The sequence below is a fragment of the Amphiura filiformis genome, chromosome 15 (assembly GCF_039555335.1).
Source record: "Amphiura filiformis chromosome 15, Afil_fr2py, whole genome shotgun sequence".
Taxonomy (NCBI): domain Eukaryota; kingdom Metazoa; phylum Echinodermata; class Ophiuroidea; order Amphilepidida; family Amphiuridae; genus Amphiura; species Amphiura filiformis.
Window position 1 is genome coordinate 40,862,163 of NC_092642.1, and position 22,630 is coordinate 40,884,792.

The following is a 22,630-nucleotide window of genomic DNA, read 5'->3' on the forward strand; positions in this document are numbered from 1 at the left end:
TGGTCAAAGATGTTGTTGAGTGAGTAGGCCCCCTCGTCCTTGTAAAAGCAAGCAGTCAGATGTGATGAGTTGCCAGTCTGAAGAAGCCACTAGTGTAGTGGTGAAACGTCACTAAAACGTGAGTAAACCAACTTCGTTTTACTTGGAATTGTTCAAAATGAACAAAATTCACAGTTGATATCAACATTCCTAATGAACTTGTTCAAAGATTTATATCTAAAATATTTTACCTAAAAGGCTACCCAAAACTAAACTAATTTTGGATTATCTTGCTTCAAAATTATTGTAAATTTAAAATCAGGTTTAGGAATAGGGTTAGGGTTGTGTATAGATTTAGGATTAGGGTTTAGGTTAAGATTAGAATGAAGTTTAGAGTTAGGGTTAGGATTAGGGATTACAATGAAGTTTATTGGATATTTGCACTATTGGCTCTACAGACTATCGACCTCTAATAACCATATTTATGGCTCAGGTAATGTGTCTAAAAAGCTATCTCATATATCCCATGTACCATTGTGATTGCAAATTAACATTTTACATATGTACATGTGTAAATTTTAAAATTTCTGGATAAAGATAGAATCCAATGTTAAAACATCCATTCTTGCTTGTGATAGCAGAATTTTGGTGGAAATGTTAACTGCTATCTACTGAAGATAGCATGTGCAATCCCAGGGAGACACACTCTAGTAGTAGTTGTCTAAATGGAGAAATAATTATCTGTAATTATCAAAATTTTTCATAAACATCTGTTCAAAATATAATTTACTTGAATTTTAAAATTGTGTAGAGATGATAATTACCACAGAAAATATTTTCAAACAGCTACATTGGACAGTTGATGTCAGAATAAGTACTCAATCTGATGAACAACAATTTTGTTGTAATGAAAAACTTTTCTAACAGTTTTTGTTATGAAAGTTTTCTCAATTTTGCTTTATAAATTAGTCTAAATGTCCTTTGTATGACCAAAAGGAGAAAAATGAAAAAGTATTTTTTTAGCCATCCTGCTCAGTAATGCAAATTACATCATGGAAGTATATTATAGATTGAAGAATGTCTTTTACTTCCATGATTAAACTGATTTCTAAGGAAAATGGTTAATTTCTGAATCATATTGATCTGCTTTTCAGGTAAGCTTTCAAAATAGTTGTAAAATGGGTCCAAAGAAACAAAGAAACATACTCAGACAAAAACTTCTGGAACAATTGTACTTTAGACACATTTCCCCATATAGAAAGCATCATGGAAGTATAATATAGATCGAAGATTGTCTTTTACTTCCATGATTAAACTGATTTCTAAGGAAATGCTTATTTTCTGAATCATATTGATCTGCTTTTCAGGTAAGCTTTCAAAATAGCTGTAAAATGGGTCCAAACAAACAAACATACTCAGTCAAAAACTTCTGTAACATTTGTACTTTAGACACATTTCCTGATATAGAAAACTGACAGCCTTGATGGCCGAAACTTATTCACAACTCTTGTCACATCTCGCCTTGAAAAAACAAAAAGTTTTAGTAATAACAGTTTGGTTTTCTACCCACAGGGCTTAAGACACCCAGATCATAATAATTACGTGTCTATCGTCCTGTGTCATTTTAAAGTGACTAGAAACTGACGGTCTGAAGAGCTTCAACTAGTATGATGACACAGTATCGCAAACAGCCTATGGCAGTTATAGATCATCTGCAGATGAACTTCAATAAACTAGCCAAATCCAATGCAGTTGGTCGTACAGGCTTATCATTTAAGATTGTTTTTCCGGAGTGTTATATTACAGTGGTTCAAGCCCTTTGCCTTCCTACAGTTAGGCCAAAAAACAATTTGTGTTGTTGTTTTTTTGGCAAAAAAAATAAAAAAGAAGAATTAAACAAAAATGTCCCAAGGCCTCTATCAAAGGAAATTTACAACTTAAAAAGTGTGAGTAAATTTGTTTTAAATTTGTTCTACCTACATTAAATTTTATTTTAGCCTGTTACACCACTTTAACAATTTTTTGGCCTATAGTCATGATAGTACTAAATTGGGGAATTTTAAAAATCTTTTGAGTCTTACCTAATAGCTGTACAAATTGGCTGTACAAAATCAGGCCACAAACACTGTGAGCAATCAACATCAGCGACCATGTATTAAGGCTATCTTAAACCAAGCACGTAAAAAGATGTCACATTTTGACAAAATATTTCTGACTACTTCAACAACAAATTTGTAATGCTTGTTTTGAACAATTCTAAGTTGTCTTGTGAATTGCTGATAAAGTTTTGTACCTACGGCAGATAACTCTCCATAAACTATTGTCAATACACAGGTTTCTCACTTCACACTTTTATGCCCTGGCTTGAATGATATGATCAAATTTCAACACAAAATACTGTTTGTGATCAATCACCAACTGAGGCATATAACACACCATCTAAAAAGCTGAGTCAAAAAATAAATTTGCTACATAAACCTTACGGGTCAGATTCCCTGAACCAATCAAATCAAATAAAAAAATCTAATAATCTAAATACCGCTTGCGAGTCGTGGAAAACTGTGAATATAGCTTCCAGGCATAAGACGATGGAGCTACTAATGTAAAGACGTCACACACGCAACTTTTTACTGCATCTTTATAATGAATAAATCTGCGGTGTGTCACGTAGAGTTTGCAGTAAGTACAATTTTGGGGCATCATGATCAGAGATAGCAATGCATTTCATTTGGCACCTAATATTGATGCACACAGTGTGCTTATTAGTTACATGCATGAACTCTTAATCCTAGCATAAATCACTGATCAACTACACAGCCTCTATCCACACATTGAAAACACCTTTCATACGGAGGCGTGCACACTATAGGCAGCTACAACTGGTGGTACTAACTGTGTAGGGTGAGTAAATTTTGAATGAAGCGCTAACACTTGCATGGACGATTGAGGAATATATATATGAAAAAGTTGCTGCTATAGGCCAAGAAAGAGCTTGTGCTAGAGAGAGGAGAGAGATGCGTTCAGTGTGTGGTGATAATGCCTCCCCTGGCAGCTGATACGCAGAGTAAAAAATCAATTACACGAACTGCCTCAATTGCATGCCCTAGGCTCTGACCATTAGTAAATGTCATTGTATACTGTATGAGTGAGAGAAGCAAGGTGGTGCAGAGACCAAAACTATCACACATTCTGTGGCAATGTGTTATAACTAAGTACAGCAACGACTTAGCCCCATCACATCTGCCATCGATAGTAAACTATAACATGGGAGCTTCTGAAATTCTTTAAGTTGCTGTAAAGATCTTACTCTCTATACATGTATAACTACATGGCTATTCATCCACTTTCAACTGCTGAGTAATTCATATATTGCTGAAGGAATTAACACCCGAGGTATGTTCTAAATGTGAGCTCTTTATTTGTACATTCTCATCTCTTGTGACTTAGGTCAGTTACTCTATAGTAATGAACTATGCACTCTTGAATGATGTTATTTTAAAATAAAATTATGTGCATGTTGGTTAAGTGATTATCTAGCTTTATAGGTAGTTGAATGTTCAGGGTTTAATGAGCGCTGCAGGAGAAGTAGGAAATATAAAATACACAAGCCTAGTTTTTGTTAATATTTTTAAAACTTTTTTTGCTATGAAGTTACATTAAATGTTAATTTAGTCCTTTTAGTCCAAGCTGGAAAATTGGGGAATTCAGGAAATTGCTTCCTGTGAAATTCAGGCTTTTCAAGAGGACAATTTTGTTTTCCTAAATGAAATAATATATAAAAAATTGTGGAAAACATTGCTATCATTTTTTAGAAGTTAGCCGGATCTTTTTGGAATTTTTTTTTCAATGATTTTGTGCAGGCCTTCTTTTAATGTAATATTATAAACCTGTTTCAGTTTTGGTCAAAATGCCTTCATAACATTTGAATGTTGGATTATACAAAAGTCAGGAAAACTATTTTTAAAATGTTTTATAATAAAAAACCACAACAACAACATTTTACAACTGTTTTCAAAATGTTAGTGTAAAATATTTTTTGTGCAAACATTTTGTCAAAACTTAAATAAATTTAGTTGGAATGTTTTGTAGGAAGTTTTCAAATATGTTATTAAAACATTTTATACCATATAGCCTTTGTAAAACGTTTTGTGTTTGCTGGGCTCATAACTACATGTACATTGTAGCATATTCTAGCAAATCCCTGCATAATTTGTATGTGGGTCTACTCCGTCATCACAGGAATTATAAATGGATTAAATCTGCATTGCTTCGGCAATTAAATGATTAATTAGAGGCTAATGACTGCGTATCAATTCTTTTATGGGTGCATTAGAAAATGTATCATTTTTGCCTTCGGTACTTAGGAATTATCAAAAGACATAGCCTTTGTTCTGAGTCCAATTAAAATATTTCAATTTGTTATTATATAGGCCTATGTTGTGAGGAATGACACAATCTGATTCATTCAGATCAAAGTCAGAAATTAGAAACACCGAGCTTTACCATTGATAACTTGCTCAGAACCAATTTAAGCTAAAGGTACATACATTTAAGCAAATATTCGACATAGATATTCGTTTAATAAGTATTTGATATTTAATCTGTTAGTTCACTTTTATCTTCTAAATGAATTATGTGTGTTGACGGAAATTCAATTGTATGTCGGATGTCTGGCGAAAATGATCTATTTTACATCATCAAACATTTGTTAAACATTGTTGGAAATAGAATGGGAATAGATTAAATAACAAAGACATGTTGCATCAAATATATTAGCTAGTCCACTAAAAAGTATACAGCCGCTTACTGGTGCTGAAAATTCTACATCCCTCGCATACTTTTTTTCCAAAGTCAAACTTTTTCCAAGTTAATCAGATCGTGTCGCAAGTGGCAACAAATTAATTTAATCCATGACTGTCACTTTTCAACTCGTCCGTGATCTTGTTAACAAAAATAATTCTTTAAAATTCGTCAACATTTACAAAATTAAAACAGTTTCCAATTTGTTTTCCTTCTGATAATTCAAACAACCATGAATAAAGCTATATAATGATAACAGCCAACCTTAATCATACAACTTTGTGCAAATAAGGCGCTGTGCATGAAAATTATTTTCTTTGCACGAGGCAGATACACATGAAATCAGTATGCCTTTTTCGATTTGAGAATCTCATTAGCATTGGATAAGTCAGGATCTACAAAAGCTCCTTCACCAAGTCGAATATGTTTTGCATTCAGTGTAGGTACTAGAAAAATATGCAGAGTGTATTGAAAGTGTCTAATTGCACTCTGCATACTACGCTCATCAGCGTTGTTTTTTTAAACATGTGGCGGATTGAAGAATTCTCTCTGGAGGTGGATGCCATGCATGCATCATATTTTCTGATTTTTTTTATTATTGATCTTCTTTTGCTATAAAAGTAACAAAAAAATTGTATTTTCTTAGTCAAGTATTGATGAAAACTGTGTATTTAGACAAATCAATAGCACTTAATTTGTGCTCACAAAGTGCTCCTGTGGGGCTGGCGCATTGGGCTATTCCAGTTAGAAGCCATACACCCTGATATGGAAGACCGTTAATCTTCCATACAGGGAGCGTGAATTTCAAATGGGGTTACCAGAATGGGTGGCTCTATTTGAAATTTACATCCCCTGGGTGGGAGATCATATTCCATATGGGATATATGGATTTGAACTGGAATAGCCATTTAATTTAGATACATCAACATCAATTTGTTTAATTTCTCAAGCAAAAACAAGCAGTTTTTAGACATAAATACACATGTCTTGGGACCAAATCTGAGCCCTCAAGAAATGCAAGGTATACCAGAATTCTACAATTATGTTAAATAAATATATCCAATGAATTTCATCTCCATAGCTCAATATGGTGCATTCCATTTAAAACCTAGAAAAGAGACTAACAGTACCGCAAAACCATTTTCCCAGGAAAGTGGATGAGATAATATACGTACCTAATGAAGTCCTCTGATATACAGGACGAAATATTTTAATGAGTAAAAATTCACTTGGTTTTGTCCGGGGTTTTGTCAAGCAAAATGCAAAAGTGTATCACTCGTTCAATAATATACTTGTATCATTTAATAAAACATGACTTCTGATAGTCATATATTTGATAATTTATTTTAAATAAATTTAAGTTTTAAAAGTCACAGGCAAGGAAAAATTATTCGGAGTAAACTTCAATAAATTTGTCTTTAAAAATACTACCTAAAAGGCATTGATTTGCCCGTTTCACTTCACTACTTGAATTTAAAAATAAAATGAATATACCACTGTTACGTGTGAAATTCACATGTGGCACTACTGATTCATGTATGCAGATGTGTTTGGCATCCCTGGTGCAAGAGAGATCTATAGCTGGTGGGTAAACAACGCTTTTACATATTTAATTCAATTGCCACCTTGTAGGATATAAAACCTGTTTAAATGCAATGGAGTAAATTGCTTCCCAAATCTCAATGAATAGTGATCAATTTAACCTCTGGATAATTTTAACACTTTCACACTGTCATAGCATGATACAAAAGTAGAAAAACATGACCAGTATGTTGTCAATAGTACACATTATGTTGTCAATAATACACAGCTGAAGATTCAAACTCAGGACCTCAGGTTTTCAAGCCCATCTTCCCCACAAACACGCTAAGTGTACATTTGAGACATTGTTTTGTATTGTGTATATCTTTAAGGAACAATGATATGTATTACATAAAAGTATACTTTTTCAGAAAGGAAACGATGCAAGGAATCCAACTAGCACAGCAGATATTTGAAAAAAATGAGCAGTTTTTGAGAAAAGTGCCAAATTTGATTTTCCATGCCATTTTATTTTTATCCACCAAAACAGCTACCTTAAATTTCCAAATCAATAAACACAGCATATTTATGTTCTAAATACACAAGAATTAGGACCTTATACTAATTTTGATCCTTTTTGACCCATGTTTAAAACATGTAGCATTGAGCATTCTATTAATTCATGTGTGCAGATGTGTTAGGCATGCATCCCTGATGCAAACTATATATACAGCTTGTAGGGTAAACAGAAGCCTCTTTCATATTTAATTTAATCTGTGCCCTATAGGATATAAAACCTATTTAAATGCAATGGAGTAAATTGCTTCCCAAATCTCTAGAATAGTGGTCAATTTAGCCTATCTCTACCTGCAAAATATCTTTAATAACACTTGCGCTGTCATAGCATGATACAAAAGTAAACAAAATAGGATGAAAAGTTGTCAAACCCCACTATACCCACTTTTTTTTTTTTTTTTTTTTTTTTCTTTTCAATTGAATGGACACAGCTGCACAACAGCGAATGGGGAGGAGGGAAAATCAGGACATTTTCATGAGCTTAATTGGGCGATTATGTCCAAAATAGTGGATTATTTGTGATTTTTTGGTCCTGACTGGTGGTAGAGCAAAACTCTGCACGCTGGCAAAGAAAAGGTTTTCCACCACCCACCTCCGGCTGGCACCACTACTGCTGCTGGGTTATCATTTACATTGCCAGGCAAAATAAACTGGCATATTCAAATTAAAATGTTGATTCCACTCATGAGTTGAACAGGATTTATCATTGATAAGAAATGACTGAAACCCAATATTCTCAAATACAGGGCCATTCAATATTTCCCTTCCCTCTATTCATAATCAATTCAACCTGCTTGTTCTCTATTATACGTACACATCCTATTAAATTCAAAACTGAAGTGATTAATGTGCTGTACTCATAAATCTGCATAATTATCTTCCATTTTTTAAAGAATTTTATGTCAAACCATTAACATGATAAGAGTGTGTCATATTATGTTGCAAGAAAATGTCCCTGCAGTGTAAATTATTCAATTAATAGTAAAGTAAAATGCATGATATTTTTTATACTGGTATCAATGCTATTCTACTAAAATGTACCAACAAAACCAACATCAGTCGGCATTGAAGACCAGTGGATGCTGGTCGCAGGCCACCAACCTCCACAATATAAGTCATGAGACCTTTGTTTAAATTTGTACTTTCTCAATACTAAAAGAACATTATTATTTCACATCGTGTAATCAACAGGGCCTAATATAACCGGTATTACATCGCATTTTGCTACCCAATCTAGCCATATTGCTATGCAATCACACAAACATATGTCATCACTATACATAATTATTGCTATACAAATAAAACTTTGTGACAAATTTGTTATACAAAATTCTGACACTAAATTCTGCCCTGGTAATCAATTTCTGTCAATGGCATTTGATGAAGCAAAATTGAATCAATATCCACAAGCCTTATGATTTCCTACTCCACAAAGTAGATACAAGAAATGACCAATTTTATGGCCGTAAGTGACTTTAATCGATTTCCACCACACATTTCCACTCAAGCGTATGTCCATGACAAGGACGCAGTACAGTCGCTGGTCAACTAGTCAATATGTATGCATAGCAGTGGCTGTGACCATGCCTGCAAGCATCATCAGCTTCAAATAGAATTATCTTTCTTTACACGTGTTATAACCAACGTTAACTACCTAGATTTTATCAACAAAATATGTTGAACACGGACCAAAACGTCAACAACACAGCACTATCCAGGTGTTTTGAAAACGGTTCTCCAATGGAAATTCACAGCAGTGGCTGTGACCGTGACTCCAAGCATCATCAGCTTCAAACAGAATTACCTCTTTTAACATGTGTTATAAGCAACTAACTTCTCAGAATTTATTATCAAAATAAGTCGGACACGGGCCAAAAAGTCCTCAACACAGCACTCTTCAGGTGTTTTGAAATACATTTCTCTAATGGAAATTCACAGCGGTAGCCGTGACCGTGCCTGCAAGCATCATTATCAGCTTCATGCAAAAACAAATATCTTTCTTAACACATGTTATTACCCACTAACTACCCCGATTTATCACCAAAATAAGTCGCACACGGACCATGTGTCCACAGCACAACACCCATGCCCATAAGCATGATCAGCTTCAAATAGAATTACCTCTCTTTACACATGTTATCGACTAACTACAGTATATACCCAGATTTTATCAACAACATAAGTTAGACACAGACCAATATGTCCACAACACAGCACTCTTCAGGTGTTTTGAAATACGGTTCTCCAATGGAAATTCACAGCGGTAGCCGTTACCGTGCCCACAAGCATCATCATCTGCTTCAAAAACAATATCTTTCTTAACACGTGTTATTACCCACTAACTACCCCGATTTATCACCAAAATAAGTCACACACAGACCATGTGCCCACAACACTATGCCTATGCCCGTAAGTATCAGCTTCAAATAGAATTACCTCTCTTTACATGTGTTACAAGCGACTAACTACCCAGATTTTATCAACAAAATAAGTCGACACACGGACCAAAATGTCCACAACACGGCACCCACTCAGGTGTGTTTTGAAATACGATTCCCTGATGGAAATTCAATTATGTCGCACAGTTAAAAGTCTGGGGCATCTTTAATGCATATAAATGTATTGCCCTATACTAAGATAATTACACGTTGGTCAAAGCATGCATCCATTTTCTAATTTGACATTCGATGCATCTGGTACAGTTGTTAGTAAATTAATTATGTAAAGAGTTTCACACAAACAATCAGATAAGCCTGAAGCTGGCATGGCTTCTGCTGCTGGACTCAAAATAGAACGTAAAGTACTTTAATAGAAGTTAAGTGTTACATTCCATATGGTATTTTTGGCTTGTTTGTTGCCTCTTGGCATTTTATGCATAGAACTAAGATGCTGTATTTCCTCATCTTATTCCCGGTTCCGGCATTCTGTGTATCCGTGGATACTTATGCTCGTCGAAAATTTCGCGAAATTAGGGGTATTTGCAGATCAAGAAACACAATTAAAAATACAATAAAAGGGTAATTTTTCATACACTTTTCACGAAATTGAAAACAAAAGGGTACTATTTATTCACCAATCACATGTATGAATAAAACATTGTAGTTTCATTATTGAGTTCATTTATGAATCCCAGTTTCATTGTTCCATTTGGCGCACATTACATTAGATCACATAAATTATATGATGCATACAACCACGGGTGCAGTGCATTAGTTTATGCGTTAACTTCCATAAAAAGGGGGTACATATTAAAATATTGTTTGTGTTTTAGTGAAAAAGGGGCATTGTAGAAGGGCAAAAAATTCGCAAAAATCGCTAAAAATAGGGGTTACCTGAAAAGTTCGCAAAGTGAGATTCAAAAGGGGGCTGTTTTCAAAGTTCTCCGATGAGCATGAGTACCCGCGGATACAGGGAGTGCTGGAACCGGGACCTTCTTCTTGGATGAGTCAGTAAATAAAAGTGCAATAAGTGCATATCACACCAAGTGTTATGACCTGGCGACTCGCATTAAGATTTAGTGACTGTGACTGGCCGTATAGAAGTGCTTGGATGCATTGTCTTTAAGGTTAGTAACTATTTGCAACTGTTGCGATTTGGTTGTTCACAGCATCCTGCAAATGGTAGCGAGCTTTGGCAAAAATTGCATTGATCATTTCATAGCGAGTGTGTAGAAGAATTTAAATATCACAAATATACATTTGTAGGTCCTGTGGTTCTTAACTTATGTTGTAAAGAGGGCTGAAACAACAACACTTTTGTAAAACGTACAGGACTCATTCACAACAAATCAAGCAAGTTTTCACAGTATATGATTTGTAGGCTGAACTCCTGCAAAACATCAAAGTGTTATTTATCAATAAGTTATTGATTTGGCCAATGAAATATTTGTTGGCTGCTTCGACCAACAATACAATAGTCAACCCTTAAAGACTTGTACTGTTTTTGAGTTGATCACAAAGCTGTCATTTTGACTCTGTTCCATTCAGCTGTATATTTGGGGGTAGGAGATCTTGTAAACATCTTTGGTGGCCTGGTATTTAAGAAGATTCTGCTGACCCATTCGACTTGGGCTGAGGTGTTGCAGAAATGGCAACTAAATATTTTTGCAGAGCATGGTTAATTTTCGTATAAATCCTCTGCACTCTCAGATGGCCCCGCCATTGAAGGTCTAGTGACTGTTCATTTTTCTCTGCTGTAGTTTCTCTTACTGCATCTGACTTTATAAAACTACTTCACTTTAATCACACAAGCATTCCTGCAAGTGATCATATTGTCACCTCTTAGTTAGGGGTAAATCCCATCTGCTAGAATTGCCTTCTGCTACTTGGCTGTAATTTTAATAAATTGCAGTCAAGTGAGCTCACTCAGTAAGCTGTTCAACTATATGATGCTTTTGTGTGGGGCCATTCACGTTCATAATATTGTAGCAAAACATGTTAGTATGTTCTCCTGTATACAGAATTCCCTGACTTTTTATGTACATCCCAGGTTAACTCATACCATGGGAGCTGATCATGGCTGTGAAGGTTATTCTAGATAGGCTGAATAGGGTTCTGTACTTGTATAGTTGCATATTTAAATGGTGGTAAATGGTTAATGGCTAAAGCTTTAGCTGCCAGCTCAACTCATTGGCAACGCTATATAGCTTTGAATACGTTCTTCTATTTTCGTTGTATAACCTTATGTGAGAGTGTTGATATATGGATACAAAACCGCCCTACACATTTTTTCCTTGACACTATAATAGGTAACAAAAACAAATAAAGAACAAAGCAACTAAAAAAACATAATAATAATAATCATCATCATCAGCAGCAGCAGCATCGTGATCGTCGACATCATCATCATCATCATTATCATCATCATCATAAATAATGATAATAATTAAAATAATAATAATAATAAATAACAATAAAGTAAAACAAGCAGGCTTTGCCATTTGAGGCGAGCTAGAGCGATTACTCCCCATCACTCTCCTCAAATAAAGCTGATTAGAGCTTTTTATTGCTCCCCTACAATAATAATCATTATATATTACCGTGCTGACCGAGTATAGTCCCACCCCGTTTTGGGTGAACATTTTTCAAAATTGGGGGTGGGACTATACTCGAATTAAATCCCATTTTTTTTATTTTTTATTTTTTTCGGTTTTGTAGTGTCCCTAGACCTAGACCTAAATGCTAGGATCATTCATGGTTGACCTAAAAAAAAAAATATAAAAAAATTTCAAGATATTTTGTATTTTTAATATGAAAATTGATAATTTGTATTCATGTCATAGTCTATTAATGATTTCAAAATGCATTGAATTTGAATGCATTTTGAAATCATTAAGGGCGTACTACACCCATATATTGGTTTGATTGGTCTAAAAAATATTTTTTCATTTATAGCTAGGCGATATATGCACGGATCATGTGAAATAATAAAAATTATGAAAAAAACTTTGTAAAAGTGTCCTGTTTCACCTTTTTGTCGTAAAGTTGACTGGTTGATATTTTTTTTAGCGATATTCCTGTAATACGTCTATCAGGCGGTGATGGAAGCGATAACGCCAATTTTGAGGTCGCCATTGGATTAACACATAATCATGAAATCTTCACAAACAATTCTAAATTTGTTATGTGGTGTCAAAGCAAAATTATTTTACTCTAAAACCGTCGGGTACGACAATGTACCACACTGCAAGTATGTTAATTTTCCATTTGTAATCGCTAACCGTGTATTTGGAATGGGGCTGTCAGCCCTGTATCTTCGCCAGCCTCGTGCGTCACGTGTTGCGCTTCCTATGCCACCTGCGTCTATGTCAATCTCCATAGGGATGGGCGATACCAGCTTTTGATACCGATTGTCGATCTAGACATGGAAATAGTATTTCCATGATCTAGAGCAGTCAGGGGTGGGGCGAATTTTTAGAAAAAATAAAATAAAATGAAAATAAAATGGCCGCGGAGCGCGCTTGCGCGACGCAGGGGGTTGTCTAAGGGGGGATGTTCCCCCCTCAGAAGTAAGAAACTTGTGCAAAATGAAGATCTAATTGAAGCGATTTGGTGGACAATTTTGGCACTATTAGGCCTAATAGTGTAAAATTTTAGTCGAAAAAGCCGCAAATCTGTAAAATTAATGACGGTCCATGAAACCTTCCGTGGACAAGTTTTCCCTATAAATTGTGTTAACATAGGAAATTTGCAAATGTCGAAAGAAGAGCGAAAATGGTCATATGTTTATCCACTACGCTGTCTGAGGACGGATGTTCCTCCTGTTTGAAAAATTTGCAAAATGATCAGGGATGCAAATTGTGCGGGGCGAGGAGCACTGCTCCTAGGAAATGAGAGTTAAAATTAAGGAAATAATGCCATGGGAAGAAAAAAAGAAAGAGGAAAAAGGAGGAAGAAAAGAAAAGAGTAGAGGAAGGGGGAAAGAGGAAAGAAAAAAGAAGGAGTGAGGTACAACTTAGGGAGGGCTGTGAGGCAGTGAAGCTACTGAATGGAAAAGAGGAAATCTTTAAAGACACTGGTTGTGCCAATTTGGAGGAATTCACAATATTGTTCAAGACATAAGAGCAAAAAAGAGGACGGTGTTGGTGTTAGAATATGGAAATGGGATATGAGGAAATTTACAATAATCATCACCATAGGCCTATAGGAGGTATTCAATATAATTTAACAGGAAAAAAAGAAGTTGGATGAAGACAGGTGGAAACAGGGCACATAGCTTAGGAAATTTACAGAGGCGGCAATCATATCTGAGGAAATTTATAGAGAGGCAGCAATGAGGATTTTATGGGAACAAAAGTTATGAAGGAATTCAGTGTATCAATACTAATATTGACAGAATTTAAAAAGAAGAACCATGAAGCACTGAACAAGTTGTACTCCCTCTGACAAAAAATGAAAGAAGAAATGGGGGGTAAAGGAAAATAAAAGGGGAAAGGAGCCTAAAACTAGTGTAACATAGCATTTTTTTGTTCGCTACGCGCGCACATTTTTCTCATATAAAGTCTTTTTTGGAAACTTGAAGACTTTAACATTGAGTCGTTCTAAAAATACACAATATGTATAACATTCCCATCTTTTGAAATATAGAATAAAGCTATTTATGCATGGTATGATTGAGGAAATTTTGAGTCTAAAAACCTTGCTCCTGAGGAAGAAATCACAATTTGCACCCTGGTCCAATTCAAGCCATTTATTTGGTGCATCATTTTTACACTATTCAAATCAATTGCTTATAAAAAAGGGCCCGAACTCAATTTGCAAAATTTGAGATCCGTAAACATGGTAAAAGCCGTGCATAAATCGATGAAGTCGGCAGGAATAATGACTTTGGTGGCAAAATGTGACGGACCCTGCATATCGGTGGGGCCGCCGTAATTTTCACATGCTTTAGGATGCGGACCCGCCTTCAAGCCCAATGCCTAAAATAATCGCAGGCCATTATTATAGGACCTACTTCAAATCGACCCGACTGTGCGGGTTTTTATTAAGCATGGGCCTACTCAATTACGTACAATTTTAACCTTCCTTTTCTCTTCTCCTTTTCTCCCTTTTCTCTTCTCCTCCCCCTTTCTCTTCTCTTCTCTTCTCGCCTTTCCTCTTTTTTTTTTTTGGGGGGGCAGGTAGCGGGTCAGTCGGCGTTCCCCCCTAAAATCTGCGCCTGAAATGAGTAGGATCATGTTCAGGGGATGCGGGGTACGTGTGGCTGTAGGCCTACCACATTAATGAACTAAACTTACTCTTTGTGGGATTACTGAATCGTAAACACAAACAACACAGGTGATAATAAAACCAGTAGCAAGCATCACTTTAATCATCTAGATGCATCAAGCTTAATGCAACTTTCTTTTTAATGCCTTGTAGGCCTATACGATCGTTTCAAATTTTTAGATGTTTCTTTTTTCTTCCAAAATGATAAAATAGGCCTAGTTAAAGGCCCATTCAGTGATTTTCTTATCCGGACGATAGTAAAAATCATCAAAATTCAGATTTTTGTACCTTTGTCATTGTCATAGATGTGCTAAACATAGCCTGCAGTGGTTCAGCCGAAAGACATTTTACGTTCACGAATCTGTAATTTAGATACTGACAGTATCGTGTATTTGAATGTGGCTTCAACTTCGTCAGTAGGCCTACTGCTGGGTTGTTTTTTTTTCGTTTTTTGCCAAATTTGTCATTTCAAAAATACCAAAAGACAATTTGAATGCCTTCGTATATCCGCCATTTTGGATTTTTGCCATTTTTTTGCATTTTAAAACCAAAGACCAATTTTTTCTTCATTTTTTAAAGTCCCCAATTAATCTCTATGCAATTACCTATCATGTGAGACATGTTATGGCTTGGCTTCGATTTAGTTTTCTTCTTCTGACAATTTTAACTTTACGGCCACCATCTTGGATTTTGAGCTGAATTTTCATAAATTTTCAAGTTTTACCGGATTTTTAAGCCGAAGGCGATTTTTTTCTTCAAATTTGGCAGTCGCCAAGTAATCCTTATACAATTATCGTCCATATAGTACATGCAAATTGGTTGGCTTCGACTTTATCTTTTTTGAACTTTTTGAACAAGTGATCGCGGTCTATGTAGGCCTACATCAACCCCTGTGATCCTACAAACAATTTTAATTTTTTTACACATTGCGCTGGGATCACTGAATGGGTCTTTAATATGCAATCATTATGAAAGTTCCCAATACATTTGGAAGCGAAAAACATTGGAAATTTGCAAAAAAAACCAGCATCATAAACTTCACCTCTATCACTCGAAATATCACGCCATCAGGCATGGTATGCCGATGAGTGTATATCCCATACACAATCCCATTCATTCATTCATTCATTCATTCATTCATTCATTCATATTTATTCGCAAAATCGACAAGAACAATAAATATAATCAATCACAAATTATCACAAATTTAGCATATATGAAATACATGGATACAAGCAAAGACACCAAAAAGCCGAAATGCTAGGATAACCCATAAAGTCTAGCTGCAAATGGGGGACAATCCATTGGAATTAAATCACTATACCACAAACAATTTATTCGCTACCTGAAGTTGCTAATAGAGAATGACAGATTAGAATATTTGCTTATATTTGTTTTCAATTTTCAAATATTTTTGTTTTCAATATGTTTCATAATAGTACATTTTATTTTTGCTATCTGTCAAAAGTAGCCGATACCAATTACGATACCACTGGTATCGTAATTGTAGCAAGTACCGCCCAAGATCGAAATGAAAATTCAGTTAAAATGGCGACGTTTATTTATGGAAATATCATACACTGGCAGCGGTTGTTTCAAGTGAAAATGGAGTGGATTGAGGTGTCCGATGTAAGTACAAATGATGGCATATTAATTATACTCCAACATACACTGGTTATGTTCCCATTTTAGTTGATTTTGTGCAATAAGTTGCGAGAAATTAACTAATTGTCCCAAACACATACTTGCCGTACATCGTTTCACGTTATATTCAATGTTCGTGTTTTACTTAGTCTGACCCTAAAAATCATTTAATACTTAAAACCAAGACATTGACTGTTCTTTAATTTCAACCTTATCAAACCTGAAACAAATATGCTGCCTTGCGAACACAAATTTTGCATATCATTGTCAACTGGAAGGGGAAAAATAAGTTTAATTTCATTGATAACATGAAATTGATGCATATTAATGTTTTCAAAGCTGTGCATAATTAATTAATTTCCCCAAAAAAATAAATTTTATAGTTTTAGCGTCTGTCATAAATGCTTAACATGTGTGTGTAATTTGATTTACGATAGCAATTCTGAAATTCTCAAGAAACTCGATTTCATGAATGCATGCCTATGTACCACTTCCGGCTTCTACCTTTAAAAGCATGTAAGCTACATTGATACCGATGTCACCAATAGAACGAGAAGATTTGCCCTTCATTTTGCATACCACTTTGACCAATTTTTTTTTCTGATTTCTTCAAAAAAAACAAAAAACCCGCAAAAAAATCCAATGGGTGTAGTACCCCCTTAATAGACTATGACATGAATACCAAGTATCAATTTTCATATTAAAAATACAAAACATCTTGAAATTTATTTTTTTTTAGGTCAACCATGAATGATCCTAGCATTTAGGTCTAGGTCCTGGGACACTCCAAAGCCGAAAAAATAAATAACTTGCAAAAAAAAAAAAAAAATTTGAGGGTGGGACTATACTCGCGTCAGTACAGTATATACAGTACAGGAAAAATACTCTCCTAGTGCTCGCTCTCCTGTAGCACTCAAGGAGAGCAAGAAAGCTCCCCTGCAAATTTCAAATGGCAAAGCTTGAACAAGAAACAAAAAGAAAAGAAAACCAGAAAAAGATAAGAGAGAAAATCAATAACCCATCTCCGTCATTTCAAATAATTGCAAAATTTGCAATAACCCATCTCCGTCATTCCAAATAATTGCAAAATTCCACTTATTATGTAGAACTTGAACCTTTTGCAAATATCACACTGACCTAGTTGTTGAAGTGCAGCTCAAAAATACTCTTTTCTTCAGGCATGCATTTATATTAAATTAAGCTCTAAGTTTGTTTTTGCTTTATGTTTTAAGGATTTTTATTTGTATATACCCATCAGCAAACACAAAATGATTTACAGAAAAACTATACATGTTGAGTTGTTAAGGGGGTACTACACCCCTGGCCAATTTTGTGCCTATTTTTGCATTTTTCTCAAAAATTATAGCGCATTGGTGACAAGTAAGATATGTATATTATGGGGGCAAGGACTACAACTACTGCACTTAAAATTCAGCAACTCAAGGCAAGTAGTTATTGATATATTGATCAAATATTGCTTTTCCCTCATTTTTGACTGTAACTCCACAACTGTTGTCTGTGTTGAAATAAAATTTCCAGTGCAATAGTTGTAGACCTTGCCCCTATAATATACATATCTTTCTTGTCACCAATGCGTTATAATTATTGAGAAAAATGCAAAAATAGGCACAAAATTGGGCAGGGGTGTAGTACCCCCTTAAAGATATAACTGTTTTTACATTCAAAAATGTTTTTGAAAACTTGCTGCAAAACATTCTAACATAATATTTTTCAACTTTTGACAAATATTTAGCAAAACTGTTTGCCAAAAATACTAGAATTTGAACAACATTTTAAAAATGTTGTTCTACATGTAGTGTTTTTCCAAATATAAGACATTTAAATGTTTGATCAAAACCAAAAAACATTTATAACATAATACAAGCATATGTATATATAACATTTAAATGTTTTTGTATTTGCTGGGTACTCTCTGTACACATCATTTTTAATTCCATTTTTGCTCACTTTGTCATATCCTTCTTGGTCAAAGAACTCATATTTAGTGACATAAACGCACCACATCAGAAAAATATTGAATTTCATAGAAACTGTCCGCCTGCCGTGAAAAATATTTATTTTCCTATCTCCGCTTATTTTCTCTACCTGAAGCGTCATGTTTGAAATTTGATAGGATAAGTTAACGAGCTACGTAAGAAAATACAAGTTATTTATGATGCATATTATTGTTAGGTCAGTGCACGATGAGAGAAGTTGAGATAATTCATATATGTTGACAGAGTTTATCTAGATTGTTTAGAAGAAGATGAGGCCTGTTAGAGGGAAATGTGATAAAGAAAACACTTACTTTATGAAAAGTACACATAATAAAAAAATCATTATTACCTTTATTTGTTATTTCCTTGTTATTTCGCACACAATTCTAGTCTATAATTAAACTCAAATAGAGGATTTGATGCATAAATCCTTTTTAGATTGAATCTAACACTCGCAATTCTTATGATTTCGCCAGTTGTTTACTTTTACAACATCGGCAATCCGTGCGCTGTGATTATTATCAACGTTCATATATGACGACGTTTCCACTTCGCGGTACAAGGGAAATCAGCCAAAAAATTCTCATTTACGACTATTTATAAACTACTATTTGACTCTTAAGCGAAGACGAAAAAGAAAAAACAGTCGGTTAATAGTAGGAGACAGGGCACATACATTAAGGCTTTATTAGAAAGTGCTCAGGAACCATTGTGACATTTGGTTTGTGCGTGTGTGTGTGTAGGTACAGCTAGGCAGGCTGCCAGCTCGGTGCACAGTATATGATCCTCAGGCAGCCAGGCTGGCATCGGAGTTGAGCAAGGAAAATAGCGGTCGGTCACTCACAGTGCACATTACAAAATGACAAGTGAGAAAATGGTAGGCTTAGTAACCTATATACAATGTGGCCTGATTATGGCTGTGTGAAGAAGAACCGATGGAAATAACTGTTCACAGAGTAAGTGCAAATTTTAGCTGTGTTCTTGTCATCTCTGTCAAGTTGGTGAGTTTTTTTTATCTGGATAAGATGAAATCCTACATTTTCATTCATTTGTGTGGTCGTAAGCTGGGAAGCATATAATGTCAAAATCTTGATGATGCATGCATAGTTGTGACAGATGTACTGAAGTAGATAGAATGTTATCTTATAGTGTTAATTGAACATTCAATGTGAATGTCATTATTGATTACTTGTTTTTTTTGAAAAAGTCATGAACTTGGGATGGGAGATGATTATATATTGTTTGGAATGAATTTGGCAAAAATGATATCATTCATTGTTGCTTGATATAGAATGGGAACAATGCAGTTGGGCATAGAATACCATTGTGCAATTGACACACACTTTGCAATCTGCAAAGACTTTGTTGACATTTAAAAAAACCGAGGTAGTTTTTATGAGCATAACATGCCAAACAAAATAAAATATGATCCACTGTGAATTTTCAATTCTTAAACCATTGCTGTGACGTCAGTCTATTCAATAAACTGTAGATTATTTTCTACAAATCAACACTTTTCTGCACAAAGTGTGGATTCGTACAGAGGAATGGGATTCGTACAGTTTATTGAATGGAATTACGGCCGTTTCTAAATTAAGTGATAGGAAAACGAACATTATCATGATCAAATAAAAATAAAATGAAGGACATTCGAAAATTATGAAACCATTTTGTTGAAGGAAGGAAGGAAGGAAGGAAGGAAGGAAAGAAGGAAAGAAAGAAAGAAAGAAAGAAAGAAATCGCTGCAGTCAGAAAGAAAGAAAGAAAGAAAAAGAAAGAAAGAAAGAAAGAAAAAAGAAAGAAAGAAAGAAAGAAAGAAAGAAATGACCAGAAAGAAAGAAAAAAAGAGAAAATAAAGAAAGAAAAAAACGAAAAAAAAACAAACAACTGCATAGAAAAGAGAGACTTGAATGAAAGAAAACAGAAATATGATTGATGGTCATCTTTGCATGCACACTACTTTAGTTGAGTGGTTTCTCTACCTGGAAAAGCTTGGGGCTTCATACTAGATGGAAATAGATAGATTTGTTGTGTTTATACTACCAGGTAGGTCAGTCATGGCTACCTGTATTGATGACAGTTTCACAGCTCTAATCCTATAGAGAATTTTCTGTGGTGTATATGGTGTGTTTATCATGGGGTTATAAGGGTAACCTTTCTTTACCCAAATTTATTATTAATCTCTCATGCAAATAATGCTGGTTTCATACTTATCATGCCGCTTCAACGAAGATTTTTACGTCATACGCAGCTTGCCTCGCAATGCCGCGGTGACCAGCGGCAAGCCGATACATCGATCACTCCATCGCTTTGTCCAAAGCGGCAGATCGCTAGGCGTTGAATTCAGATCAACTACGGAGTTGCCGCTTTGACGAATAAGAACAGGAAACAATTTTTGGCCAATGAGCACAGAGAAGCAAAATTGGCTTTCAGTCTTGCCAGTACTCAGGTTGATTGCCGCTTAGAGAAAAATGCAAGTGGCACGATGAAGCGTCACACCGCTCAGCGGCATGAAGTATGAAACCACAATTATTTCTCAGATCAGCTCAAAATTGTAAATTCTAACAGGTGCTTCTATACTTAGCCTCAAGGGCTTGTTTTTATTTCTTTATAACTTGGCCTTTGTGATGTAATCCACTATTTGAACAAAGGTAATTTTTACTAGATTCTAAATTAAACCTATTGCTAATCATTCCCGAAGGGTGAATTCAGTTCATCATTTGCAGTGAAGAACAGAAGAATATAGACTCCATCATTTTAGCAATTTTTCAAAATATGGAATTTTTCTATCATAGTGTAAACATCAAATTTAATACACATGTCAGAACGGCACGTATGAATGCGCTGAACGGTTGACTCCAGGAATAAAAATGACAGGTTTGTTCAATTTAGCCTGAAAAAGACACTTCAGAATGCAAAAACATTTTCAACTTCTTGTAGTGTTTCAAAGAGCCCTTTATGTCAACGTGTGCATGAAGCATGCTGACAGTATTCAAGTGTTAGAGCCTCATAAATTATCTAGGGGATTTTTGTTTTAATATTAAAAACTTATTTGTTGCTCTCATAATTTGTAATATCGCCCCAACTGACTTCCTTTTCCTGTTTATTTCTCTCTTGTGCTCCAATCTTTATTCATGATCCTCTATTATATAATATATTTATCTGTGTTTTATATCGTTTTACTCCTACCTGCTAGGGGCATTTAAACTTTTTAATAAATTGTTTCTGGCCACTGAGACACTTGAGAGAGAAAGTGATCATGAATAGTCAAGATTTACCAGCAATCCACATATGTCCTGTGTTGTGCAGCTGATGAGCACTAAACCAGAAATATCTTGAGTGCTCTGGTTCGATTCCCACAAGTTTCATTTTTTGCTAAATTATCCAAGGGATTTTGTTTTAATATTAAAAACATATTTGTTGCTCTTTCAATTTGTAATATCGCCCCAACTAACTTCCCTTTCCTGTTTATTACTCTCTTGTGCTCTCATCCTTATTCATGATCCTCTATTATATAATATATTTATCTGTGTTTTGTATCGTTTTACCCCTGCTTGCTAGGGGCATTTAGACTCTTTAATAAATTCTGGCCACTGAGACACTTGAATAGTGATCATGAATAGTCAAGATTTACCAGCAATCCACTTACATCCTGTGTGGTGCAGCTAGATGAGCACTAAACCAGAAATATTTAAGTGCTCTGGTTCAAATCCCATAAGTTTCATTTTTTTGCTCTCTTAATTTATTATACCAGTATGTCCGTTTTGCCCAAGTTTCCCTGCAATTTTTAAAATCTTGGTAAACCTCTTAAAGAGAGTTGGTACATTGGGGGTGGGGGGTGGGTGCAAACTTCTTTTGTAATTATATGAATATCTTGCTAATTTTCAGCATCACATAAAAGTTGTAAAATTTCAGTTAAAGCAAATTTTAGCCTAGTGCCATTAGTGTATATCTGTATAATGTAACTTACAGCCAGTTTCTGAGCTAGTATAGTGATATGCTTTATGGCTACCCTCTATACACTTTATTTGAAGCTATTGAAAGATTCATATTAAAAAGTAAATTTATAATGGATTTCAAGCGAGCTGTCATTGCCATTGCCTCCCTGGTAACATCAACAACTGTACTGCTGAGGTGTATATGACATGATCAAATCTACTCAGCCCAAAGTCAGACATTTTGAAAATTGAGTTAGTACCCCGGGGTACTCAGTACAAATGACCATACGGGACGTGCCGCAAACATGGGTAGCATTTTCAGCCTTCTGGTATATCAATGACCCCTTTTTCAAAGCCTATTTTGTATATGAATGGGTCCTTTTTTCAAAATTTTCTCAATTTTTTCGGAAAACAGCCCAATTTTTCCTTAATCTAGCCAAAATTTTCCCAAAATTTTGGGAAAATTTGT

At 35.0% G+C, this 22,630-nt stretch overlaps 2 protein-coding genes across 5 annotated transcripts in view; one reads left to right on the forward strand and one right to left on the reverse strand.

Annotated features, from left to right (window-relative positions):
* The window catches only part of LOC140171644 (phosphopantothenoylcysteine decarboxylase-like), a 182,197-nt gene that overhangs the window by 144,549 nt on the left and 15,018 nt on the right, over positions 1-22,630 (reverse strand). The gene's annotated exons all lie outside the window — the stretch shown is intronic.
* The window catches only part of LOC140170957 (uncharacterized), a 68,873-nt gene that overhangs the window by 28,076 nt on the left and 18,167 nt on the right, over positions 1-22,630 (forward strand). The window lies entirely within an intron of this gene.